At 55.8% G+C, this 23,512-nt stretch overlaps 44 non-coding genes across 44 annotated transcripts; 11 read left to right on the forward strand and 33 right to left on the reverse strand.

Annotated features, from left to right (window-relative positions):
- Positions 1 to 75: 75 nt before the first annotated feature.
- Trnam-cau lies at positions 76 to 148 on the reverse strand. The gene has a single exon. It is a non-coding gene; the product is annotated as a tRNA-Met (tRNA).
- Positions 149 to 523: 375 nt separating this feature from the next.
- Trnag-gcc lies at positions 524 to 594 on the reverse strand. The gene has a single exon. It is a non-coding gene; the product is annotated as a tRNA-Gly (tRNA).
- A 340-nt stretch (positions 595 to 934) lies between these two features.
- On the forward strand, positions 935 to 1,006 carry Trnaa-ugc. The gene has a single exon. It is a non-coding gene; the product is annotated as a tRNA-Ala (tRNA).
- Positions 1,007 to 1,598: 592 nt separating this feature from the next.
- Trnai-aau lies at positions 1,599 to 1,673 on the reverse strand. Its single transcript has one exon. It is a non-coding gene; the product is annotated as a tRNA-Ile (tRNA).
- Positions 1,674 to 2,219: 546 nt separating this feature from the next.
- Positions 2,220 to 2,292, reverse strand: Trnam-cau. Its single transcript has one exon. It is a non-coding gene; the product is annotated as a tRNA-Met (tRNA).
- A 375-nt stretch (positions 2,293 to 2,667) lies between these two features.
- On the reverse strand, positions 2,668 to 2,738 carry Trnag-gcc. The gene has a single exon. It is a non-coding gene; the product is annotated as a tRNA-Gly (tRNA).
- A 340-nt stretch (positions 2,739 to 3,078) lies between these two features.
- Positions 3,079 to 3,150, forward strand: Trnaa-ugc. The gene has a single exon. It is a non-coding gene; the product is annotated as a tRNA-Ala (tRNA).
- Positions 3,151 to 3,742: 592 nt separating this feature from the next.
- On the reverse strand, positions 3,743 to 3,817 carry Trnai-aau. Its single transcript has one exon. It is a non-coding gene; the product is annotated as a tRNA-Ile (tRNA).
- A 546-nt stretch (positions 3,818 to 4,363) lies between these two features.
- On the reverse strand, positions 4,364 to 4,436 carry Trnam-cau. Its single transcript has one exon. It is a non-coding gene; the product is annotated as a tRNA-Met (tRNA).
- Positions 4,437 to 4,811: 375 nt separating this feature from the next.
- Positions 4,812 to 4,882, reverse strand: Trnag-gcc. The gene has a single exon. It is a non-coding gene; the product is annotated as a tRNA-Gly (tRNA).
- A 340-nt stretch (positions 4,883 to 5,222) lies between these two features.
- On the forward strand, positions 5,223 to 5,294 carry Trnaa-ugc. Its single transcript has one exon. It is a non-coding gene; the product is annotated as a tRNA-Ala (tRNA).
- Positions 5,295 to 5,886: 592 nt separating this feature from the next.
- Trnai-aau lies at positions 5,887 to 5,961 on the reverse strand. The gene has a single exon. It is a non-coding gene; the product is annotated as a tRNA-Ile (tRNA).
- A 546-nt stretch (positions 5,962 to 6,507) lies between these two features.
- Positions 6,508 to 6,580, reverse strand: Trnam-cau. The gene has a single exon. It is a non-coding gene; the product is annotated as a tRNA-Met (tRNA).
- Positions 6,581 to 6,955: 375 nt separating this feature from the next.
- Trnag-gcc lies at positions 6,956 to 7,026 on the reverse strand. Its single transcript has one exon. It is a non-coding gene; the product is annotated as a tRNA-Gly (tRNA).
- Positions 7,027 to 7,366: 340 nt separating this feature from the next.
- On the forward strand, positions 7,367 to 7,438 carry Trnaa-ugc. Its single transcript has one exon. It is a non-coding gene; the product is annotated as a tRNA-Ala (tRNA).
- Positions 7,439 to 8,030: 592 nt separating this feature from the next.
- Positions 8,031 to 8,105, reverse strand: Trnai-aau. Its single transcript has one exon. It is a non-coding gene; the product is annotated as a tRNA-Ile (tRNA).
- Positions 8,106 to 8,651: 546 nt separating this feature from the next.
- On the reverse strand, positions 8,652 to 8,724 carry Trnam-cau. Its single transcript has one exon. It is a non-coding gene; the product is annotated as a tRNA-Met (tRNA).
- Positions 8,725 to 9,099: 375 nt separating this feature from the next.
- On the reverse strand, positions 9,100 to 9,170 carry Trnag-gcc. The gene has a single exon. It is a non-coding gene; the product is annotated as a tRNA-Gly (tRNA).
- A 340-nt stretch (positions 9,171 to 9,510) lies between these two features.
- Trnaa-ugc lies at positions 9,511 to 9,582 on the forward strand. The gene has a single exon. It is a non-coding gene; the product is annotated as a tRNA-Ala (tRNA).
- Positions 9,583 to 10,174: 592 nt separating this feature from the next.
- Trnai-aau lies at positions 10,175 to 10,249 on the reverse strand. Its single transcript has one exon. It is a non-coding gene; the product is annotated as a tRNA-Ile (tRNA).
- Positions 10,250 to 10,795: 546 nt separating this feature from the next.
- Trnam-cau lies at positions 10,796 to 10,868 on the reverse strand. The gene has a single exon. It is a non-coding gene; the product is annotated as a tRNA-Met (tRNA).
- Positions 10,869 to 11,243: 375 nt separating this feature from the next.
- On the reverse strand, positions 11,244 to 11,314 carry Trnag-gcc. The gene has a single exon. It is a non-coding gene; the product is annotated as a tRNA-Gly (tRNA).
- A 340-nt stretch (positions 11,315 to 11,654) lies between these two features.
- Trnaa-ugc lies at positions 11,655 to 11,726 on the forward strand. The gene has a single exon. It is a non-coding gene; the product is annotated as a tRNA-Ala (tRNA).
- Positions 11,727 to 12,318: 592 nt separating this feature from the next.
- Trnai-aau lies at positions 12,319 to 12,393 on the reverse strand. The gene has a single exon. It is a non-coding gene; the product is annotated as a tRNA-Ile (tRNA).
- Positions 12,394 to 12,939: 546 nt separating this feature from the next.
- Trnam-cau lies at positions 12,940 to 13,012 on the reverse strand. The gene has a single exon. It is a non-coding gene; the product is annotated as a tRNA-Met (tRNA).
- A 375-nt stretch (positions 13,013 to 13,387) lies between these two features.
- Positions 13,388 to 13,458, reverse strand: Trnag-gcc. Its single transcript has one exon. It is a non-coding gene; the product is annotated as a tRNA-Gly (tRNA).
- A 340-nt stretch (positions 13,459 to 13,798) lies between these two features.
- On the forward strand, positions 13,799 to 13,870 carry Trnaa-ugc. Its single transcript has one exon. It is a non-coding gene; the product is annotated as a tRNA-Ala (tRNA).
- Positions 13,871 to 14,462: 592 nt separating this feature from the next.
- Positions 14,463 to 14,537, reverse strand: Trnai-aau. The gene has a single exon. It is a non-coding gene; the product is annotated as a tRNA-Ile (tRNA).
- A 546-nt stretch (positions 14,538 to 15,083) lies between these two features.
- Positions 15,084 to 15,156, reverse strand: Trnam-cau. Its single transcript has one exon. It is a non-coding gene; the product is annotated as a tRNA-Met (tRNA).
- A 375-nt stretch (positions 15,157 to 15,531) lies between these two features.
- Trnag-gcc lies at positions 15,532 to 15,602 on the reverse strand. Its single transcript has one exon. It is a non-coding gene; the product is annotated as a tRNA-Gly (tRNA).
- Positions 15,603 to 15,942: 340 nt separating this feature from the next.
- Trnaa-ugc lies at positions 15,943 to 16,014 on the forward strand. Its single transcript has one exon. It is a non-coding gene; the product is annotated as a tRNA-Ala (tRNA).
- A 592-nt stretch (positions 16,015 to 16,606) lies between these two features.
- On the reverse strand, positions 16,607 to 16,680 carry Trnai-aau. The gene has a single exon. It is a non-coding gene; the product is annotated as a tRNA-Ile (tRNA).
- Positions 16,681 to 17,226: 546 nt separating this feature from the next.
- Positions 17,227 to 17,299, reverse strand: Trnam-cau. Its single transcript has one exon. It is a non-coding gene; the product is annotated as a tRNA-Met (tRNA).
- Positions 17,300 to 17,674: 375 nt separating this feature from the next.
- Positions 17,675 to 17,745, reverse strand: Trnag-gcc. The gene has a single exon. It is a non-coding gene; the product is annotated as a tRNA-Gly (tRNA).
- Positions 17,746 to 18,085: 340 nt separating this feature from the next.
- Trnaa-ugc lies at positions 18,086 to 18,157 on the forward strand. Its single transcript has one exon. It is a non-coding gene; the product is annotated as a tRNA-Ala (tRNA).
- A 592-nt stretch (positions 18,158 to 18,749) lies between these two features.
- Positions 18,750 to 18,824, reverse strand: Trnai-aau. Its single transcript has one exon. It is a non-coding gene; the product is annotated as a tRNA-Ile (tRNA).
- Positions 18,825 to 19,370: 546 nt separating this feature from the next.
- Trnam-cau lies at positions 19,371 to 19,443 on the reverse strand. Its single transcript has one exon. It is a non-coding gene; the product is annotated as a tRNA-Met (tRNA).
- A 375-nt stretch (positions 19,444 to 19,818) lies between these two features.
- Trnag-gcc lies at positions 19,819 to 19,889 on the reverse strand. The gene has a single exon. It is a non-coding gene; the product is annotated as a tRNA-Gly (tRNA).
- Positions 19,890 to 20,229: 340 nt separating this feature from the next.
- On the forward strand, positions 20,230 to 20,301 carry Trnaa-ugc. Its single transcript has one exon. It is a non-coding gene; the product is annotated as a tRNA-Ala (tRNA).
- Positions 20,302 to 20,893: 592 nt separating this feature from the next.
- Trnai-aau lies at positions 20,894 to 20,967 on the reverse strand. Its single transcript has one exon. It is a non-coding gene; the product is annotated as a tRNA-Ile (tRNA).
- A 546-nt stretch (positions 20,968 to 21,513) lies between these two features.
- Positions 21,514 to 21,586, reverse strand: Trnam-cau. The gene has a single exon. It is a non-coding gene; the product is annotated as a tRNA-Met (tRNA).
- A 375-nt stretch (positions 21,587 to 21,961) lies between these two features.
- On the reverse strand, positions 21,962 to 22,032 carry Trnag-gcc. Its single transcript has one exon. It is a non-coding gene; the product is annotated as a tRNA-Gly (tRNA).
- A 340-nt stretch (positions 22,033 to 22,372) lies between these two features.
- Trnaa-ugc lies at positions 22,373 to 22,444 on the forward strand. The gene has a single exon. It is a non-coding gene; the product is annotated as a tRNA-Ala (tRNA).
- Positions 22,445 to 23,036: 592 nt separating this feature from the next.
- Trnai-aau lies at positions 23,037 to 23,111 on the reverse strand. Its single transcript has one exon. It is a non-coding gene; the product is annotated as a tRNA-Ile (tRNA).
- Positions 23,112 to 23,512: the final 401 nt, after the last annotated feature.

The following is a 23,512-nucleotide window of genomic DNA, read 5'->3' on the forward strand; positions in this document are numbered from 1 at the left end:
AAACGTTGTGGATAACAAACAAGAAATAAGTTCGAGCCCTAGCGACAGCACCACCGTGAGTCACAGAAAATTAAATGCCCCGGGTGAGGATCGAACTCACGACCTTAAAATTATGAGACTTACGCGCTGACTACTGCGCTACCGAGGCACGGGGCGGACCGTTGGTCCTGGGAACTGGGCAAGTAGCGTACCCATTGTTAGACGCAGAGAGACACTACTTGGTGGATAACGTGTTCTGTTGCTACACGTGCATTGCCGGCCCAGTTGATTGTGGTGGTGCTGCAGCTTTTGCAACGATGGGCAGTACTCGCCGTCGTTCAAGTTCATTGCCTCGGAGGCACCTGGACACAGCAACTTGTGAGGCCAGGCCGACGCCAGTCCGCAGAACATGACGCGAGCGTCTGAGTGGGGAACCGCGCGTGCTGCGTTCTCGGTTCTTCTCAAGGGAATCCCGCTATACATTCTTGTGGATCGTGCATCTCAAGCGCGCAAGCCACACGGCACCGCGGGAAAAGCAAAACGATGCATCGGCCGGGAATCGAACCCGGGCCGCCCGCGTGGCAGGCGAGCATTCTACCACTGAACCACCGATGCTCAGACCAGTAGCAATCTTTCGCTGCTTCCCGAGCAGATGTCTCGAGATAACGTGGGACTGCCGTCAAGCGCCGTAGCATTCTGTCGAGAAAATGCTGCAGACGCTGAATCCTGCACTGTACTGCCTAAAAATGCCGCCAGAACGCCGTCCTCTGCGTCCTCTTGCGTCGCCGGCGCCGACTCTTGCCAAAGGGTGCGAAATGTGCATGGATACGCCGTGCGAATGCATCTGCATGTGCTCCCCTAGCCTACCTCGTAATGCGCCTAGGGCTACGATCACCTTCGGCCGCTGCCGACTGGCGGGAAGCCGACACAGCGCGGCGTGGGGGCGCCCGGTTGTGCGGTGGTGGTGTAAAGGTCAGCATAGTTGCCTTGCAAGCAGTTGATCCGGGTTCGATTCCCGGCCACCGCAGCAGGCTTTCAGCTTTGCGTATGAGTACTTTTGCCACGCGCCGTTAAATTAATGTTCTTTCTCCCTCTTACTCGCTGCAGACCAGCCTACAGTGTGTCTCGACTTGTCTCGACTTTGCTCAGCTGACGCGAGAGCTGACGCTCTCCAGTCGGCCTATATCAAAACGACAAGCACGAGAAACGACTGAGAGAGGCAGGGAGAGGCGAGGCGGTGGACACACAGCACGCCCCTTCATTTCACGGTGGCGTCTCCCTCACTGAATCGGTCTGCAGCTGCGAAAACAAAGGAGAAAGAAAAATAGGAAGCAAAATTGCCAACAGTACCCTGTGTTCCCATGCGGTCACCCGCCCAAGCACTGACAAGGGCCAAAGTTGTTACACGTCGGCAATCGGGCATTTTCTTTCATTTTCTCTTTGCCGTATGAGAACCAGCGTATTCAACATATTGTGACCATTGCCGAGCGAATGCTGCAGCGCTTCCCGACGAGTCGGGTTCGGATCCTCTGCCAACGTCCACGCACGGCGATGATCTTTTGGTCATCACACTCGCCAGCTGAAATCGGCGCTGCCTTTTCGTAGTAGTAAAAGCCTACTGGCCCGTGGGGGGATCGAACACCACGACCTTCGCGTTATTAGCACGACGCTCTAACCAACTGAGCTAACGGGCCTCGACGCGGACGGTTGCTCAGCCCTACGCTGGAAACACGTCGCATGAAGCCACACGCCACTTCTAGGGTCACCGTGTGTCTGCTTCGCCCGTCTATGTACTGCTGGCGGTCACGAAACAGTAGCTGTACTGCGAGCAGGACGGGAAACGGCAGCACGCACTGCTGAAAATTGAGACGATTCGTGTGGAAAAAATTCCGTTCCGGTTCCGGCAATCGAGCCCGGGCCTCCGGGGTGATAGCCAGGCATCCTAGCCACTAGATCTCACCGGATTTGGGCGTCCGTTCGACGGATCGGATGGTCTCTCGCACCCTTCTCTCTTTGCGAACGTCATTGCGCGTACTGGCTGGCAAGGCGCGCACCTCAAAAGTCTCAGAGCAATGCTTTTGGCTTCATGCTCTACTGGGAGAAGAGGAAAAGGAAAGCTGTCAGTATCAATAACAGGAAGTATAAATTTTCTCTCTGAAGCGTTGAAACGTTGTGGATAACAAACAAGAAATAAGTTCGAGCCCTAGCGACAGCACCACCGTGAGTCACAGAAAATTAAATGCCCCGGGTGAGGATCGAACTCACGACCTTAAAATTATGAGACTTACGCGCTGACTACTGCGCTACCGAGGCACGGGGCGGACCGTTGGTCCTGGGAACTGGGCAAGTAGCGTACCCATTGTTAGACGCAGAGATACACTACTTGGTGGATAACGTGTTCTGTTGCTACACGTGCATTGCCGGCCCAGTTGATTGTGGTGGTGCTGCAGCTTTTGCAACGATGGGCAGTACTCCCCGTCGTTCAAGTTCATTGCCTCGGAGGCACCTGGACACAGCAACTTGTGAGGCCAGGCCGACGCCAGTCCGCAGAACATGACGCGAGCGTCTGAGTGGGGAACCGCGCGTGCTGCGTTCTCGGTTCTTCTCAAGGGAATCCCGCTATACATTCTTGTGGATCGTGCATCTCAAGCGCGCAAGCCACACGGCACCGCGGGAAAAGCAAAACGATGCATCGGCCGGGAATCGAACCCGGGCCGCCCGCGTGGCAGGCGAGCATTCTACCACTGAACCACCGATGCTCAGACCAGTAGCAATCTTTCGCTGCTTCCCGAGCAGATGTCTCGAGATAACGTGGGACTGCCGTCAAGCGCTGTAGCATTCTGTCGAGAAAATGCTGCAGACGCTGAATCCTGCACTGTACTGCCTAAAAATGCCGCCAGAACGCCGTCCTCTGCGTCCTCTTGCGTCGCCGGCGCCGACTCTTGCCAAAGGGTGCGAAATGTGCATGGATACGCCGTGCGAATGCATCTGCATGTGCTCCCCTAGCCTACCTCGTAATGCGCCTAGGGCTACGATCACCTTCGGCCGCTGCCGACTGGCGGGAAGCCGACACAGCGCGGCGTGGGGGCGCCCGGTTGTGCGGTGGTGGTGTAAAGGTCAGCATAGTTGCCTTGCAAGCAGTTGATCCGGGTTCGATTCCCGGCCACCGCAGCAGGCTTTCAGCTTTGCGTATGAGTACTTTTGCCACGCGCCGTTAAATTAATGTTCTTTCTCCCTCTTACTCGCTGCAGACCAGCCTACAGTGTGTCTCGACTTGTCTCGACTTTGCTCAGCTGACGCGAGAGCTGACGCTCTCCAGTCGGCCTATATCAAAACGACAAGCACGAGAAACGACTGAGAGAGGCAGGGAGAGGCGAGGCGGTGGACACACAGCACGCCCCTTCATTTCACGGTGGCGTCTCCCTCACTGAATCGGTCTGCAGCTGCGAAAACAAAGGAGAAAGAAAAATAGGAAGCAAAATTGCCAACAGTACCCTGTGTTCCCATGCGGTCACCCGCCCAAGCACTGACAAGGGCCAAAGTTGTTACACGTCGGCAATCGGGCATTTTCTTTCATTTTCTCTTTGCCGTATGAGAACCAGCGTATTCAACATATTGTGACCATTGCCGAGCGAATGCTGCAGCGCTTCCCGACGAGTCGGGTTCGGATCCTCTGCCAACGTCCACGCACGGCGATGATCTTTTGGTCATCACACTCGCCAGCTGAAATCGGCGCTGCCTTTTCGTAGTAGTAAAAGCCTACTGGCCCGTGGGGGGATCGAACACCACGACCTTCGCGTTATTAGCACGACGCTCTAACCAACTGAGCTAACGGGCCTCGACGCGGACGGTTGCTCAGCCCTACGCTGGAAACACGTCGCATGAAGCCACACGCCACTTCTAGGGTCACCGTGTGTCTGCTTCGCCCGTCTATGTACTGCTGGCGGTCACGAAACAGTAGCTGTACTGCGAGCAGGACGGGAAACGGCAGCACGCACTGCTGAAAATTGAGACGATTCGTGTGGAAAAAATTCCGTTCCGGTTCCGGCAATCGAGCCCGGGCCTCCGGGGTGATAGCCAGGCATCCTAGCCACTAGATCTCACCGGATTTGGGCGTCCGTTCGACGGATCGGATGGTCTCTCGCACCCTTCTCTCTTTGCGAACGTCATTGCGCGTACTGGCTGGCAAGGCGCGCACCTCAAAAGTCTCAGAGCAATGCTTTTGGCTTCATGCTCTACTGGGAGAAGAGGAAAAGGAAAGCTGTCAGTATCAATAACAGGAAGTATAAATTTTCTCTCTGAAGCGTTGAAACGTTGTGGATAACAAACAAGAAATAAGTTCGAGCCCTAGCGACAGCACCACCGTGAGTCACAGAAAATTAAATGCCCCGGGTGAGGATCGAACTCACGACCTTAAAATTATGAGACTTACGCGCTGACTACTGCGCTACCGAGGCACGGGGCGGACCGTTGGTCCTGGGAACTGGGCAAGTAGCGTACCCATTGTTAGACGCAGAGATACACTACTTGGTGGATAACGTGTTCTGTTGCTACACGTGCATTGCCGGCCCAGTTGATTGTGGTGGTGCTGCAGCTTTTGCAACGATGGGCAGTACTCGCCGTCGTTCAAGTTCATTGCCTCGGAGGCACCTGGACACAGCAACTTGTGAGGCCAGGCCGACGCCAGTCCGCAGAACATGACGCGAGCGTCTGAGTGGGGAACCGCGCGTGCTGCGTTCTCGGTTCTTCTCAAGGGAATCCCGCTATACATTCTTGTGGATCGTGCATCTCAAGCGCGCAAGCCACACGGCACCGCGGGAAAAGCAAAACGATGCATCGGCCGGGAATCGAACCCGGGCCGCCCGCGTGGCAGGCGAGCATTCTACCACTGAACCACCGATGCTCAGACCAGTAGCAATCTTTCGCTGCTTCCCGAGCAGATGTCTCGAGATAACGTGGGACTGCCGTCAAGCGCCGTAGCATTCTGTCGAGAAAATGCTGCAGACGCTGAATCCTGCACTGTACTGCCTAAAAATGCCGCCAGAACGCCGTCCTCTGCGTCCTCTTGCGTCGCCGGCGCCGACTCTTGCCAAAGGGTGCGAAATGTGCATGGATACGCCGTGCGAATGCATCTGCATGTGCTCCCCTAGCCTACCTCGTAATGCGCCTAGGGCTACGATCACCTTCGGCCGCTGCCGACTGGCGGGAAGCCGACACAGCGCGGCGTGGGGGCGCCCGGTTGTGCGGTGGTGGTGTAAAGGTCAGCATAGTTGCCTTGCAAGCAGTTGATCCGGGTTCGATTCCCGGCCACCGCAGCAGGCTTTCAGCTTTGCGTATGAGTACTTTTGCCACGCGCCGTTAAATTAATGTTCTTTCTCCCTCTTACTCGCTGCAGACCAGCCTACAGTGTGTCTCGACTTGTCTCGACTTTGCTCAGCTGACGCGAGAGCTGACGCTCTCCAGTCGGCCTATATCAAAACGACAAGCACGAGAAACGACTGAGAGAGGCAGGGAGAGGCGAGGCGGTGGACACACAGCACGCCCCTTCATTTCACGGTGGCGTCTCCCTCACTGAATCGGTCTGCAGCTGCGAAAACAAAGGAGAAAGAAAAATAGGAAGCAAAATTGCCAACAGTACCCTGTGTTCCCATGCGGTCACCCGCCCAAGCACTGACAAGGGCCAAAGTTGTTACACGTCGGCAATCGGGCATTTTCTTTCATTTTCTCTTTGCCGTATGAGAACCAGCGTATTCAACATATTGTGACCATTGCCGAGCGAATGCTGCAGCGCTTCCCGACGAGTCGGGTTCGGATCCTCTGCCAACGTCCACGCACGGCGATGATCTTTTGGTCATCACACTCGCCAGCTGAAATCGGCGCTGCCTTTTCGTAGTAGTAAAAGCCTACTGGCCCGTGGGGGGATCGAACACCACGACCTTCGCGTTATTAGCACGACGCTCTAACCAACTGAGCTAACGGGCCTCGACGCGGACGGTTGCTCAGCCCTACGCTGGAAACACGTCGCATGAAGCCACACGCCACTTCTAGGGTCACCGTGTGTCTGCTTCGCCCGTCTATGTACTGCTGGCGGTCACGAAACAGTAGCTGTACTGCGAGCAGGACGGGAAACGGCAGCACGCACTGCTGAAAATTGAGACGATTCGTGTGGAAAAAATTCCGTTCCGGTTCCGGCAATCGAGCCCGGGCCTCCGGGGTGATAGCCAGGCATCCTAGCCACTAGATCTCACCGGATTTGGGCGTCCGTTCGACGGATCGGATGGTCTCTCGCACCCTTCTCTCTTTGCGAACGTCATTGCGCGTACTGGCTGGCAAGGCGCGCACCTCAAAAGTCTCAGAGCAATGCTTTTGGCTTCATGCTCTACTGGGAGAAGAGGAAAAGGAAAGCTGTCAGTATCAATAACAGGAAGTATAAATTTTCTCTCTGAAGCGTTGAAACGTTGTGGATAACAAACAAGAAATAAGTTCGAGCCCTAGCGACAGCACCACCGTGAGTCACAGAAAATTAAATGCCCCGGGTGAGGATCGAACTCACGACCTTAAAATTATGAGACTTACGCGCTGACTACTGCGCTACCGAGGCACGGGGCGGACCGTTGGTCCTGGGAACTGGGCAAGTAGCGTACCCATTGTTAGACGCAGAGATACACTACTTGGTGGATAACGTGTTCTGTTGCTACACGTGCATTGCCGGCCCAGTTGATTGTGGTGGTGCTGCAGCTTTTGCAACGATGGGCAGTACTCCCCGTCGTTCAAGTTCATTGCCTCGGAGGCACCTGGACACAGCAACTTGTGAGGCCAGGCCGACGCCAGTCCGCAGAACATGACGCGAGCGTCTGAGTGGGGAACCGCGCGTGCTGCGTTCTCGGTTCTTCTCAAGGGAATCCCGCTATACATTCTTGTGGATCGTGCATCTCAAGCGCGCAAGCCACACGGCACCGCGGGAAAAGCAAAACGATGCATCGGCCGGGAATCGAACCCGGGCCGCCCGCGTGGCAGGCGAGCATTCTACCACTGAACCACCGATGCTCAGACCAGTAGCAATCTTTCGCTGCTTCCCGAGCAGATGTCTCGAGATAACGTGGGACTGCCGTCAAGCGCCGTAGCATTCTGTCGAGAAAATGCTGCAGACGCTGAATCCTGCACTGTACTGCCTAAAAATGCCGCCAGAACGCCGTCCTCTGCGTCCTCTTGCGTCGCCGGCGCCGACTCTTGCCAAAGGGTGCGAAATGTGCATGGATACGCCGTGCGAATGCATCTGCATGTGCTCCCCTAGCCTACCTCGTAATGCGCCTAGGGCTACGATCACCTTCGGCCGCTGCCGACTGGCGGGAAGCCGACACAGCGCGGCGTGGGGGCGCCCGGTTGTGCGGTGGTGGTGTAAAGGTCAGCATAGTTGCCTTGCAAGCAGTTGATCCGGGTTCGATTCCCGGCCACCGCAGCAGGCTTTCAGCTTTGCGTATGAGTACTTTTGCCACGCGCCGTTAAATTAATGTTCTTTCTCCCTCTTACTCGCTGCAGACCAGCCTACAGTGTGTCTCGACTTGTCTCGACTTTGCTCAGCTGACGCGAGAGCTGACGCTCTCCAGTCGGCCTATATCAAAACGACAAGCACGAGAAACGACTGAGAGAGGCAGGGAGAGGCGAGGCGGTGGACACACAGCACGCCCCTTCATTTCACGGTGGCGTCTCCCTCACTGAATCGGTCTGCAGCTGCGAAAACAAAGGAGAAAGAAAAATAGGAAGCAAAATTGCCAACAGTACCCTGTGTTCCCATGCGGTCACCCGCCCAAGCACTGACAAGGGCCAAAGTTGTTACACGTCGGCAATCGGGCATTTTCTTTCATTTTCTCTTTGCCGTATGAGAACCAGCGTATTCAACATATTGTGACCATTGCCGAGCGAATGCTGCAGCGCTTCCCGACGAGTCGGGTTCGGATCCTCTGCCAACGTCCACGCACGGCGATGATCTTTTGGTCATCACACTCGCCAGCTGAAATCGGCGCTGCCTTTTCGTAGTAGTAAAAGCCTACTGGCCCGTGGGGGGATCGAACACCACGACCTTCGCGTTATTAGCACGACGCTCTAACCAACTGAGCTAACGGGCCTCGACGCGGACGGTTGCTCAGCCCTACGCTGGAAACACGTCGCATGAAGCCACACGCCACTTCTAGGGTCACCGTGTGTCTGCTTCGCCCGTCTATGTACTGCTGGCGGTCACGAAACAGTAGCTGTACTGCGAGCAGGACGGGAAACGGCAGCACGCACTGCTGAAAATTGAGACGATTCGTGTGGAAAAAATTCCGTTCCGGTTCCGGCAATCGAGCCCGGGCCTCCGGGGTGATAGCCAGGCATCCTAGCCACTAGATCTCACCGGATTTGGGCGTCCGTTCGACGGATCGGATGGTCTCTCGCACCCTTCTCTCTTTGCGAACGTCATTGCGCGTACTGGCTGGCAAGGCGCGCACCTCAAAAGTCTCAGAGCAATGCTTTTGGCTTCATGCTCTACTGGGAGAAGAGGAAAAGGAAAGCTGTCAGTATCAATAACAGGAAGTATAAATTTTCTCTCTGAAGCGTTGAAACGTTGTGGATAACAAACAAGAAATAAGTTCGAGCCCTAGCGACAGCACCACCGTGAGTCACAGAAAATTAAATGCCCCGGGTGAGGATCGAACTCACGACCTTAAAATTATGAGACTTACGCGCTGACTACTGCGCTACCGAGGCACGGGGCGGACCGTTGGTCCTGGGAACTGGGCAAGTAGCGTACCCATTGTTAGACGCAGAGATACACTACTTGGTGGATAACGTGTTCTGTTGCTACACGTGCATTGCCGGCCCAGTTGATTGTGGTGGTGCTGCAGCTTTTGCAACGATGGGCAGTACTCGCCGTCGTTCAAGTTCATTGCCTCGGAGGCACCTGGACACAGCAACTTGTGAGGCCAGGCCGACGCCAGTCCGCAGAACATGACGCGAGCGTCTGAGTGGGGAACCGCGCGTGCTGCGTTCTCGGTTCTTCTCAAGGGAATCCCGCTATACATTCTTGTGGATCGTGCATCTCAAGCGCGCAAGCCACACGGCACCGCGGGAAAAGCAAAACGATGCATCGGCCGGGAATCGAACCCGGGCCGCCCGCGTGGCAGGCGAGCATTCTACCACTGAACCACCGATGCTCAGACCAGTAGCAATCTTTCGCTGCTTCCCGAGCAGATGTCTCGAGATAACGTGGGACTGCCGTCAAGCGCCGTAGCATTCTGTCGAGAAAATGCTGCAGACGCTGAATCCTGCACTGTACTGCCTAAAAATGCCGCCAGAACGCCGTCCTCTGCGTCCTCTTGCGTCGCCGGCGCCGACTCTTGCCAAAGGGTGCGAAATGTGCATGGATACGCCGTGCGAATGCATCTGCATGTGCTCCCCTAGCCTACCTCGTAATGCGCCTAGGGCTACGATCACCTTCGGCCGCTGCCGACTGGCGGGAAGCCGACACAGCGCGGCGTGGGGGCGCCCGGTTGTGCGGTGGTGGTGTAAAGGTCAGCATAGTTGCCTTGCAAGCAGTTGATCCGGGTTCGATTCCCGGCCACCGCAGCAGGCTTTCAGCTTTGCGTATGAGTACTTTTGCCACGCGCCGTTAAATTAATGTTCTTTCTCCCTCTTACTCGCTGCAGACCAGCCTACAGTGTGTCTCGACTTGTCTCGACTTTGCTCAGCTGACGCGAGAGCTGACGCTCTCCAGTCGGCCTATATCAAAACGACAAGCACGAGAAACGACTGAGAGAGGCAGGGAGAGGCGAGGCGGTGGACACACAGCACGCCCCTTCATTTCACGGTGGCGTCTCCCTCACTGAATCGGTCTGCAGCTGCGAAAACAAAGGAGAAAGAAAAATAGGAAGCAAAATTGCCAACAGTACCCTGTGTTCCCATGCGGTCACCCGCCCAAGCACTGACAAGGGCCAAAGTTGTTACACGTCGGCAATCGGGCATTTTCTTTCATTTTCTCTTTGCCGTATGAGAACCAGCGTATTCAACATATTGTGACCATTGCCGAGCGAATGCTGCAGCGCTTCCCGACGAGTCGGGTTCGGATCCTCTGCCAACGTCCACGCACGGCGATGATCTTTTGGTCATCACACTCGCCAGCTGAAATCGGCGCTGCCTTTTCGTAGTAGTAAAAGCCTACTGGCCCGTGGGGGGATCGAACACCACGACCTTCGCGTTATTAGCACGACGCTCTAACCAACTGAGCTAACGGGCCTCGACGCGGACGGTTGCTCAGCCCTACGCTGGAAACACGTCGCATGAAGCCACACGCCACTTCTAGGGTCACCGTGTGTCTGCTTCGCCCGTCTATGTACTGCTGGCGGTCACGAAACAGTAGCTGTACTGCGAGCAGGACGGGAAACGGCAGCACGCACTGCTGAAAATTGAGACGATTCGTGTGGAAAAAATTCCGTTCCGGTTCCGGCAATCGAGCCCGGGCCTCCGGGGTGATAGCCAGGCATCCTAGCCACTAGATCTCACCGGATTTGGGCGTCCGTTCGACGGATCGGATGGTCTCTCGCACCCTTCTCTCTTTGCGAACGTCATTGCGCGTACTGGCTGGCAAGGCGCGCACCTCAAAAGTCTCAGAGCAATGCTTTTGGCTTCATGCTCTACTGGGAGAAGAGGAAAAGGAAAGCTGTCAGTATCAATAACAGGAAGTATAAATTTTCTCTCTGAAGCGTTGAAACGTTGTGGATAACAAACAAGAAATAAGTTCGAGCCCTAGCGACAGCACCACCGTGAGTCACAGAAAATTAAATGCCCCGGGTGAGGATCGAACTCACGACCTTAAAATTATGAGACTTACGCGCTGACTACTGCGCTACCGAGGCACGGGGCGGACCGTTGGTCCTGGGAACTGGGCAAGTAGCGTACCCATTGTTAGACGCAGAGATACACTACTTGGTGGATAACGTGTTCTGTTGCTACACGTGCATTGCCGGCCCAGTTGATTGTGGTGGTGCTGCAGCTTTTGCAACGATGGGCAGTACTCGCCGTCGTTCAAGTTCATTGCCTCGGAGGCACCTGGACACAGCAACTTGTGAGGCCAGGCCGACGCCAGTCCGCAGAACATGACGCGAGCGTCTGAGTGGGGAACCGCGCGTGCTGCGTTCTCGGTTCTTCTCAAGGGAATCCCGCTATACATTCTTGTGGATCGTGCATCTCAAGCGCGCAAGCCACACGGCACCGCGGGAAAAGCAAAACGATGCATCGGCCGGGAATCGAACCCGGGCCGCCCGCGTGGCAGGCGAGCATTCTACCACTGAACCACCGATGCTCAGACCAGTAGCAATCTTTCGCTGCTTCCCGAGCAGATGTCTCGAGATAACGTGGGACTGCCGTCAAGCGCCGTAGCATTCTGTCGAGAAAATGCTGCAGACGCTGAATCCTGCACTGTACTGCCTAAAAATGCCGCCAGAACGCCGTCCTCTGCGTCCTCTTGCGTCGCCGGCGCCGACTCTTGCCAAAGGGTGCGAAATGTGCATGGATACGCCGTGCGAATGCATCTGCATGTGCTCCCCTAGCCTACCTCGTAATGCGCCTAGGGCTACGATCACCTTCGGCCGCTGCCGACTGGCGGGAAGCCGACACAGCGCGGCGTGGGGGCGCCCGGTTGTGCGGTGGTGGTGTAAAGGTCAGCATAGTTGCCTTGCAAGCAGTTGATCCGGGTTCGATTCCCGGCCACCGCAGCAGGCTTTCAGCTTTGCGTATGAGTACTTTTGCCACGCGCCGTTAAATTAATGTTCTTTCTCCCTCTTACTCGCTGCAGACCAGCCTACAGTGTGTCTCGACTTGTCTCGACTTTGCTCAGCTGACGCGAGAGCTGACGCTCTCCAGTCGGCCTATATCAAAACGACAAGCACGAGAAACGACTGAGAGAGGCAGGGAGAGGCGAGGCGGTGGACACACAGCACGCCCCTTCATTTCACGGTGGCGTCTCCCTCACTGAATCGGTCTGCAGCTGCGAAAACAAAGGAGAAAGAAAAATAGGAAGCAAAATTGCCAACAGTACCCTGTGTTCCCATGCGGTCACCCGCCCAAGCACTGACAAGGGCCAAAGTTGTTACACGTCGGCAATCGGGCATTTTCTTTCATTTTCTCTTTGCCGTATGAGAACCAGCGTATTCAACATATTGTGACCATTGCCGAGCGAATGCTGCAGCGCTTCCCGACGAGTCGGGTTCGGATCCTCTGCCAACGTCCACGCACGGCGATGATCTTTTGGTCATCACACTCGCCAGCTGAAATCGGCGCTGCCTTTTCGTAGTAGTAAAAGCCTACTGGCCCGTGGGGGGATCGAACACCACGACCTTCGCGTTATTAGCACGACGCTCTAACCAACTGAGCTAACGGGCCTCGACGCGGACGGTTGCTCAGCCCTACGCTGGAAACACGTCGCATGAAGCCACACGCCACTTCTAGGGTCACCGTGTGTCTGCTTCGCCCGTCTATGTACTGCTGGCGGTCACGAAACAGTAGCTGTACTGCGAGCAGGACGGGAAACGGCAGCACGCACTGCTGAAAATTGAGACGATTCGTGTGGAAAAAATTCCGTTCCGGTTCCGGCAATCGAGCCCGGGCCTCCGGGGTGATAGCCAGGCATCCTAGCCACTAGATCTCACCGGATTTGGGCGTCCGTTCGACGGATCGGATGGTCTCTCGCACCCTTCTCTCTTTGCGAACGTCATTGCGCGTACTGGCTGGCAAGGCGCGCACCTCAAAAGTCTCAGAGCAATGCTTTTGGCTTCATGCTCTACTGGGAGAAGAGGAAAAGGAAAGCTGTCAGTATCAATAACAGGAAGTATAAATTTTCTCTCTGAAGCGTTGAAACGTTGTGGATAACAAACAAGAAATAAGTTCGAGCCCTAGCGACAGCACCACCGTGAGTCACAGAAAATTAAATGCCCCGGGTGAGGATCGAACTCACGACCTTAAAATTATGAGACTTACGCGCTGACTACTGCGCTACCGAGGCACGGGGCGGACCGTTGGTCCTGGGAACTGGGCAAGTAGCGTACCCATTGTTAGACGCAGAGATACACTACTTGGTGGATAACGTGTTCTGTTGCTACACGTGCATTGCCGGCCCAGTTGATTGTGGTGGTGCTGCAGCTTTTGCAACGATGGGCAGTACTCGCCGTCGTTCAAGTTCATTGCCTCGGAGGCACCTGGACACAGCAACTTGTGAGGCCAGGCCGACGCCAGTCCGCAGAACATGACGCGAGCGTCTGAGTGGGGAACCGCGCGTGCTGCGTTCTCGGTTCTTCTCAAGGGAATCCCGCTATACATTCTTGTGGATCGTGCATCTCAAGCGCGCAAGCCACACGGCACCGCGGGAAAAGCAAAACGATGCATCGGCCGGGAATCGAACCCGGGCCGCCCGCGTGGCAGGCGAGCATTCTACCACTGAACCACCGATGCTCAGACCAGTAGCAATCTTTCGCTGCTTCCCGAGCAGATGTCTCGAGATAACGTGGGACTGCCGTCAAGCGCCGTAGCATTCTGTCGAGAAAATGCTGCAGACGCTGAATCCTGCACTGTACTGCCTAAAAATGCCGCCAGAACGCCGTCCTCTGCGTCCTCTTGCGTCGCCGGCGCCGACTCTTGCCAAAGGGTGCGAAATGTGCATGGATACGCCGTGCGAATGCATCTGCATGTGCTCCCCTAGCCTACCTCGTAATGCGCCTAGGGCTACGATCACCTTCGGCCGCTGCCGACTGGCGGGAAGCCGACACAGCGCGGCGTGGGGGCGCCCGGTTGTGCGGTGGTGGTGTAAAGGTCAGCATAGTTGCCTTGCAAGCAGTTGATCCGGGTTCGATTCCCGGCCACCGCAGCAGGCTTTCAGCTTTGCGTATGAGTACTTTTGCCACGCGCCGTTAAATTAATGTTCTTTCTCCCTCTTACTCGCTGCAGACCAGCCTACAGTGTGTCTCGACTTGTCTCGACTTTGCTCAGCTGACGCGAGAGCTGACGCTCTCCAGTCGGCCTATATCAAAACGACAAGCACGAGAAACGACTGAGAGAGGCAGGGAGAGGCGAGGCGGTGGACACACAGCACGCCCCTTCATTTCACGGTGGCGTCTCCCTCACTGAATCGGTCTGCAGCTGCGAAAACAAAGGAGAAAGAAAAATAGGAAGCAAAATTGCCAACAGTACCCTGTGTTCCCATGCGGTCACCCGCCCAAGCACTGACAAGGGCCAAAGTTGTTACACGTCGGCAATCGGGCATTTTCTTTCATTTTCTCTTTGCCGTATGAGAACCAGCGTATTCAACATATTGTGACCATTGCCGAGCGAATGCTGCAGCGCTTCCCGACGAGTCGGGTTCGGATCCTCTGCCAACGTCCACGCACGGCGATGATCTTTTGGTCATCACACTCGCCAGCTGAAATCGGCGCTGCCTTTTCGTAGTAGTAAAAGCCTACTGGCCCGTGGGGGGATCGAACACCACGACCTTCGCGTTATTAGCACGACGCTCTAACCAACTGAGCTAACGGGCCTCGACGCGGACGGTTGCTCAGCCCTACGCTGGAAACACGTCGCATGAAGCCACACGCCACTTCTAGGGTCACCGTGTGTCTGCTTCGCCCGTCTATGTACTGCTGGCGGTCACGAAACAGTAGCTGTACTGCGAGCAGGACGGGAAACGGCAGCACGCACTGCTGAAAATTGAGACGATTCGTGTGGAAAAAATTCCGTTCCGGTTCCGGCAATCGAGCCCGGGCCTCCGGGGTGATAGCCAGGCATCCTAGCCACTAGATCTCACCGGATTTGGGCGTCCGTTCGACGGATCGGATGGTCTCTCGCACCCTTCTCTCTTTGCGAACGTCATTGCGCGTACTGGCTGGCAAGGCGCGCACCTCAAAAGTCTCAGAGCAATGCTTTTGGCTTCATGCTCTACTGGGAGAAGAGGAAAAGGAAAGCTGTCAGTATCAATAACAGGAAGTATAAATTTTCTCTCTGAAGCGTTGAAACGTTGTGGATAACAAACAAGAAATAAGTTCGAGCCCTAGCGACAGCACCACCGTGAGTCACAGAAAATTAAATGCCCCGGGTGAGGATCGAACTCACGACCTTAAAATTATGAGACTTACGCGCTGACTACTGCGCTACCGAGGCACGGGGCGGACCGTTGGTCCTGGGAACTGGGCAAGTAGCGTACCCATTGTTAGACGCAGAGATACACTACTTGGTGGATAACGTGTTCTGTTGCTACACGTGCATTGCCGGCCCAGTTGATTGTGGTGGTGCTGCAGCTTTTGCAACGATGGGCAGTACTCGCCGTCGTTCAAGTTCATTGCCTCGGAGGCACCTGGACACAGCAACTTGTGAGGCCAGGCCGACGCCAGTCCGCAGAACATGACGCGAGCGTCTGAGTGGGGAACCGCGCGTGCTGCGTTCTCGGTTCTTCTCAAGGGAATCCCGCTATACATTCTTGTGGATCGTGCATCTCAAGCGCGCAAGCCACACGGCACCGCGGGAAAAGCAAAACGATGCATCGGCCGGGAATCGAACCCGGGCCGCCCGCGTGGCAGGCGAGCATTCTACCACTGAACCACCGATGCTCAGACCAGTAGCAATCTTTCGCTGCTTCCCGAGCAGATGTCTCGAGATAACGTGGGACTGCCGTCAAGCGCCGTAGCATTCTGTCGAGAAAATGCTGCAGACGCTGAATCCTGCACTGTACTGCCTAAAAATGCCGCCAGAACGCCGTCCTCTGCGTCCTCTTGCGTCGCCGGCGCCGACTCTTGCCAAAGGGTGCGAAATGTGCATGGATACGCCGTGCGAATGCATCTGCATGTGCTCCCCTAGCCTACCTCGTAATGCGCCTAGGGCTACGATCACCTTCGGCCGCTGCCGACTGGCGGGAAGCCGACACAGCGCGGCGTGGGGGCGCCCGGTTGTGCGGTGGTGGTGTAAAGGTCAGCATAGTTGCCTTGCAAGCAGTTGATCCGGGTTCGATTCCCGGCCACCGCAGCAGGCTTTCAGCTTTGCGTATGAGTACTTTTGCCACGCGCCGTTAAATTAATGTTCTTTCTCCCTCTTACTCGCTGCAGACCAGCCTACAGTGTGTCTCGACTTGTCTCGACTTTGCTCAGCTGACGCGAGAGCTGACGCTCTCCAGTCGGCCTATATCAAAACGACAAGCACGAGAAACGACTGAGAGAGGCAGGGAGAGGCGAGGCGGTGGACACACAGCACGCCCCTTCATTTCACGGTGGCGTCTCCCTCACTGAATCGGTCTGCAGCTGCGAAAACAAAGGAGAAAGAAAAATAGGAAGCAAAATTGCCAACAGTACCCTGTGTTCCCATGCGGTCACCCGCCCAAGCACTGACAAGGGCCAAAGTTGTTACACGTCGGCAATCGGGCATTTTCTTTCATTTTCTCTTTGCCGTATGAGAACCAGCGTATTCAACATATTGTGACCATTGCCGAGCGAATGCTGCAGCGCTTCCCGACGAGTCGGGTTCGGATCCTCTGCCAACGTCCACGCACGGCGATGATCTTTTGGTCATCACACTCGCCAGCTGAAATCGGCGCTGCCTTTTCGTAGTAGTAAAAGTCTACTGGCCCGTGGGGGGATCGAACCCACGACCTTCGCGTTATTAGCACGACGCTCTAACCAACTGAGCTAACGGGCCTCGACGCGGACGGTTGCTCAGCCCTACGCTGGAAACACGTCGCATGAAGCCACACGCCACTTCTAGGGTCACCGTGTGTCTGCTTCGCCCGTCTATGTTCTGCTGGCGGTCACGAAACAGTAGCTGTACTGCGAGCAGGACGGGAAACGGCAGCACGCACTGCTGCAACTTGAGACGATTCGTGTGGAAAAAATTCCGTTCCGGTTCCGGCAATCGAGCCCGGGCCTCCGGGGTGATAGCCAGGCATCCTAGCCACTAGATCTCACCGGATTTGGGCGTCCGTTCGACGGATCGGATGGTCTCTCGCACCCTTCTCTCTTTGCGAACGTCATTGCGCATACTGGCTGGCAAGGCGCGCACCTCAAAAGTCTCAGAGCAATGCTTTTGGCTTCATGCTCTACTGGGAGAAGAGGAAAAGGAAAGCTGTCAGTATCAATAACAGGAAGTATAAATTTTCTCTCTGAAGCGTTGAAACGTTGTGGATAACAAACAAGAAATAAGTTCGAGCCCTAGCGACAGCACCACCGTGAGTCACAGAAAATTAAATGCCCCGGGTGAGGATCGAACTCACGACCTTAAAATTATGAGACTTACGCGCTGACTACTGCGCTACCGAGGCACGGGGCGGACCGTTGGTCCTGGGAACTGGGCAAGTAGCGTACCCATTGTTAGACGCAGAGATACACTACTTGGTGGATAACGTGTTCTGTTGCTACACGTGCATTGCCGGCCCAGTTGATTGTGGTGGTGCTGCAGCTTTTGCAACGATGGGCAGTACTCCCCGTCGTTCAAGTTCATTGCCTCGGAGGCACCTGGACACAGCAACTTGTGAGGCCAGGCCGACGCCAGTCCGCAGAACATGACGCGAGCGTCTGAGTGGGGAACCGCGCGTGCTGCGTTCTCGGTTCTTCTCAAGGGAATCCCGCTATACATTCTTGTGGATCGTGCATCTCAAGCGCGCAAGCCACACGGCACCGCGGGAAAAGCAAAACGATGCATCGGCCGGGAATCGAACCCGGGCCGCCCGCGTGGCAGGCGAGCATTCTACCACTGAACCACCGATGCTCAGACCAGTAGCAATCTTTCGCTGCTTCCCGAGCAGATGTCTCGAGATAACGTGGGACTGCCGTCAAGCGCCGTAGCATTCTGTCGAGAAAATGCTGCAGACGCTGAATCCTGCACTGTACTGCCTAAAAATGCCGCCAGAACGCCGTCCTCTGCGTCCTCTTGCGTCGCCGGCGCCGACTCTTGCCAAAGGGTGCGAAATGTGCATGGATACGCCGTGCGAATGCATCTGCATGTGCTCCCCTAGCCTACCTCGTAATGCGCCTAGGGCTACGATCACCTTCGGCCGCTGCCGACTGGCGGGAAGCCGACACAGCGCGGCGTGGGGGCGCACGGTTGTGCGGTGGTGGTGTAAAGGTCAGCATAGTTGCCTTGCAAGCAGTTGATCCGGGTTCGATTCCCGGCCACCGCAGCAGGCTTTCAGCTTTGCGTATGAGTACTTTTGCCACGCGCCGTTAAATTAATGTTCTTTCTCCCTCTTACTCGCTGCAGACCAGCCTACAGTGTGTCTCGACTTGTCTCGACTTTGCTCAGCTGACGCGAGAGCTGACGCTCTCCAGTCGGCCTATATCAAAACGACAAGCACGAGAAACGACTGAGAGAGGCAGGGAGAGGCGAGGCGGTGGACACACAGCACGCCCCTTCATTTCACGGTGGCGTCTCCCTCACTGAATCGGTCTGCAGCTGCGAAAACAAAGGAGAAAGAAAAATAGGAAGCAAAATTGCCAACAGTACCCTGTGTTCCCATGCGGTCACCCGCCCAAGCACTGACAAGGGCCAAAGTTGTTACACGTCGGCAATCGGGCATTTTCTTTCATTTTCTCTTTGCCGTATGAGAACCAGCGTATTCAACATATTGTGACCATTGCCGAGCGAATGCTGCAGCGCTTCCCGACGAGTCGGGTTCGGATCCTCTGCCAACGTCCACGCACGGCGATGATCTTTTGGTCATCACACTCGCCAGCTGAAATCGGCGCTGCCTTTTCGTAGTAGTAAAAGCCTACTGGCCCGTGGGGGGATCGAACACCACGACCTTCGCGTTATTAGCACGACGCTCTAACCAACTGAGCTAACGGGCCTCGACGCGGACGGTTGCTCAGCCCTACGCTGGAAACACGTCGCATGAAGCCACACGCCACTTCTAGGGTCACCGTGTGTCTGCTTCGCCCGTCTATGTACTGCTGGCGGTCACGAAACAGTAGCTGTACTGCGAGCAGGACGGGAAACGGCAGCACGCACTGCTGAAAATTGAGACGATTCGTGTGGAAAAAATTCCGTTCCGGTTCCGGCAATCGAGCCCGGGCCTCCGGGGTGATAGCCAGGCATCCTAGCCACTAGATCTCACCGGATTTGGGCGTCCGTTCGACGGATCGGATGGTCTCTCGCACCCTTCTCTCTTTGCGAACGTCATTGCGCGTACTGGCTGGCAAGGCGCGCACCTCAAAAGTCTCAGAGCAATGCTTTTGGCTTCATGCTCTACTGGGAGAAGAGGAAAAGGAAAGCTGTCAGTATCAATAACAGGAAGTATAAATTTTCTCTCTGAAGCGTTGAAACGTTGTGGATAACAAACAAGAAATAAGTTCGAGCCCTAGCGACAGCACCACCGTGAGTCACAGAAAATTAAATGCCCCGGGTGAGGATCGAACTCACGACCTTAAAATTATGAGACTTACGCGCTGACTACTGCGCTACCGAGGCACGGGGCGGACCGTTGGTCCTGGGAACTGGGCAAGTAGCGTACCCATTGTTAGACGCAGAGATACACTACTTGGTGGATAACGTGTTCTGTTGCTACACGTGCATTGCCGGCCCAGTTGATTGTGGTGGTGCTGCAGCTTTTGCAACGATGGGCAGTACTCCCCGTCGTTCAAGTTCATTGCCTCGGAGGCACCTGGACACAGCAACTTGTGAGGCCAGGCCGACGCCAGTCCGCAGAACATGACGCGAGCGTCTGAGTGGGGAACCGCGCGTGCTGCGTTCTCGGTTCTTCTCAAGGGAATCCCGCTATACATTCTTGTGGATCGTGCATCTCAAGCGCGCAAGCCACACGGCACCGCGGGAAAAGCAAAACGATGCATCGGCCGGGAATCGAACCCGGGCCGCCCGCGTGGCAGGCGAGCATTCTACCACTGAACCACCGATGCTCAGACCAGTAGCAATCTTTCGCTGCTTCCCGAGCAGATGTCTCGAGATAACGTGGGACTGCCGTCAAGCGCCGTAGCATTCTGTCGAGAAAATGCTGCAGACGCTGAATCCTGCACTGTACTGCCTAAAAATGCCGCCAGAACGCCGTCCTCTGCGTCCTCTTGCGTCGCCGGCGCCGACTCTTGCCAAAGGGTGCGAAATGTGCATGGATACGCCGTGCGAATGCATCTGCATGTGCTCCCCTAGCCTACCTCGTAATGCGCCTAGGGCTACGATCACCTTCGGCCGCTGCCGACTGGCGGGAAGCCGACACAGCGCGGCGTGGGGGCGCCCGGTTGTGCGGTGGTGGTGTAAAGGTCAGCATAGTTGCCTTGCAAGCAGTTGATCCGGGTTCGATTCCCGGCCACCGCAGCAGGCTTTCAGCTTTGCGTATGAGTACTTTTGCCACGCGCCGTTAAATTAATGTTCTTTCTCCCTCTTACTCGCTGCAGACCAGCCTACAGTGTGTCTCGACTTGTCTCGACTTTGCTCAGCTGACGCGAGAGCTGACGCTCTCCAGTCGGCCTATATCAAAACGACAAGCACGAGAAACGACTGAGAGAGGCAGGGAGAGGCGAGGCGGTGGACACACAGCACGCCCCTTCATTTCACGGTGGCGTCTCCCTCACTGAATCGGTCTGCAGCTGCGAAAACAAAGGAGAAAGAAAAATAGGAAGCAAAATTGCCAACAGTACCCTGTGTTCCCATGCGGTCACCCGCCCAAGCACTGACAAGGGCCAAAGTTGTTACACGTCGGCAATCGGGCATTTTCTTTCATTTTCTCTTTGCCGTATGAGAACCAGCGTATTCAACATATTGTGACCATTGCCGAGCGAATGCTGCAGCGCTTCCCGACGAGTCGGGTTCGGATCCTCTGCCAACGTCCACGCACGGCGATGATCTTTTGGTCATCACACTCGCCAGCTGAAATCGGCGCTGCCTTTTCGTAGTAGTAAAAGTCTACTGGCCCGTGGGGGGATCGAACCCACGACCTTCGCGTTATTAGCACGACGCTCTAACCAACTGAGCTAACGGGCCTCGACGCGGACGGTTGCTCAGCCCTACGCTGGAAACACGTCGCATGAAGCCACACGCCACTTCTAGGGTCACCGTGTGTCTGCTTCGCCCGTCTATGTTCTGCTGGCGGTCACGAAACAGTAGCTGTACTGCGAGCAGGACGGGAAACGGCAGCACGCACTGCTGCAACTTGAGACGATTCGTGTGGAAAAAATTCCGTTCCGGTTCCGGCAATCGAGCCCGGGCCTCCGGGGTGATAGCCAGGCATCCTAGCCACTAGATCTCACCGGATTTGGGCGTCCGTTCGACGGATCGGATGGTCTCTCGCACCCTTCTCTCTTTGCGAACGTCATTGCGCATACTGGCTGGCAAGGCGCGCACCTCAAAAGTCTCAGAGCAATGCTTTTGGCTTCATGCTCTACTGGGAGAAGAGGAAAAGGAAAGCTGTCAGTATCAATAACAGGAAGTATAAATTTTCTCTCTGAAGCGTTGAAACGTTGTGGATAACAAACAAGAAATAAGTTCGAGCCCTAGCGACAGCACCACCGTGAGTCACAGAAAATTAAATGCCCCGGGTGAGGATCGAACTCACGACCTTAAAATTATGAGACTTACGCGCTGACTACTGCGCTACCGAGGCACGGGGCGGACCGTTGGTCCTGGGAACTGGGCAAGTAGCGTACCCATTGTTAGACGCAGAGATACACTACTTGGTGGATAACGTGTTCTGTTGCTACACGTGCATTGCCGGCCCAGTTGATTGTGGTGGTGCTGCAGCTTTTGCAACGATGGGCAGTACTCCCCGTCGTTCAAGTTCATTGCCTCGGAGGCACCTGGACACAGCAACTTGTGAGGCCAGGCCGACGCCAGTCCGCAGAACATGACGCGAGCGTCTGAGTGGGGAACCGCGCGTGCTGCGTTCTCGGTTCTTCTCAAGGGAATCCCGCTATACATTCTTGTGGATCGTGCATCTCAAGCGCGCAAGCCACACGGCACCGCGGGAAAAGCAAAACGATGCATCGGCCGGGAATCGAACCCGGGCCGCCCGCGTGGCAGGCGAGCATTCTACCACTGAACCACCGATGCTCAGACCAGTAGCAATCTTTCGCTGCTTCCCGAGCAGATGTCTCGAGATAACGTGGGACTGCCGTCAAGCGCCGTAGCATTCTGTCGAGAAAATGCTGCAGACGCTGAATCCTGCACTGTACTGCCTAAAAATGCCGCCAGAACGCCGTCCTCTGCGTCCTCTTGCGTCGCCGGCGCCGACTCTTGCCAAAGGGTGCGAAATGTGCATGGATACGCCGTGCGAATGCATCTGCATGTGCTCCCCTAGCCTACCTCGTAATGCGCCTAGGGCTACGATCACCTTCGGCCGCTGCCGACTGGCGGGAAGCCGACACAGCGCGGCGTGGGGGCGCCCGGTTGTGCGGTGGTGGTGTAAAGGTCAGCATAGTTGCCTTGCAAGCAGTTGATCCGGGTTCGATTCCCGGCCACCGCAGCAGGCTTTCAGCTTTGCGTATGAGTACTTTTGCCACGCGCCGTTAAATTAATGTTCTTTCTCCCTCTTACTCGCTGCAGACCAGCCTACAGTGTGTCTCGACTTGTCTCGACTTTGCTCAGCTGACGCGAGAGCTGACGCTCTCCAGTCGGCCTATATCAAAACGACAAGCACGAGAAACGACTGAGAGAGGCAGGGAGAGGCGAGGCGGTGGACACACAGCACGCCCCTTCATTTCACGGTGGCGTCTCCCTCACTGAATCGGTCTGCAGCTGCGAAAACAAAGGAGAAAGAAAAATAGGAAGCAAAATTGCCAACAGTACCCTGTGTTCCCATGCGGTCACCCGCCCAAGCACTGACAAGGGCCAAAGTTGTTACACGTCGGCAATCGGGCATTTTCTTTCATTTTCTCTTTGCCGTATGAGAACCAGCGTATTCAACATATTGTGACCATTGCCGAGCGAATGCTGCAGCGCTTCCCGACGAGTCGGGTTCGGATCCTCTGCCAACGTCCACGCACGGCGATGATCTTTTGGTCATCACACTCGCCAGCTGAAATCGGCGCTGCCTTTTCGTAGTAGTAAAAGCCTACTGGCCCGTGGGGGGATCGAACACCACGACCTTCGCGTTATTAGCACGACGCTCTAACCAACTGAGCTAACGGGCCTCGACGCGGACGGTTGCTCAGCCCTACGCTGGAAACACGTCGCATGAAGCCACACGCCACTTCTAGGGTCACCGTGTGTCTGCTTCGCCCGTCTATGTACTGCTGGCGGTCACGAAACAGTAGCTGTACTGCGAGCAGGACGGGAAACGGCAGCACGCACTGCTGAAAATTGAGACGATTCGTGTGGAAAAAATTCCGTTCCGGTTCCGGCAATCGAGCCCGGGCCTCCGGGGTGATAGCCAGGCATCCTAGCCACTAGATCTCACCGGATTTGGGCGTCCGTTCGACGGATCGGATGGTCTCTCGCACCCTTCTCTCTTTGCGAACGTCATTGCGCGTACTGGCTGGCAAGGCGCGCACCTCAAAAGTCTCAGAGCAATGCTTTTGGCTTCATGCTCTAC

Source organism: Schistocerca piceifrons, chromosome 2, assembly GCF_021461385.2.
Source record: "Schistocerca piceifrons isolate TAMUIC-IGC-003096 chromosome 2, iqSchPice1.1, whole genome shotgun sequence".
In the NCBI taxonomy this organism is placed as follows: domain Eukaryota; kingdom Metazoa; phylum Arthropoda; class Insecta; order Orthoptera; family Acrididae; genus Schistocerca; species Schistocerca piceifrons.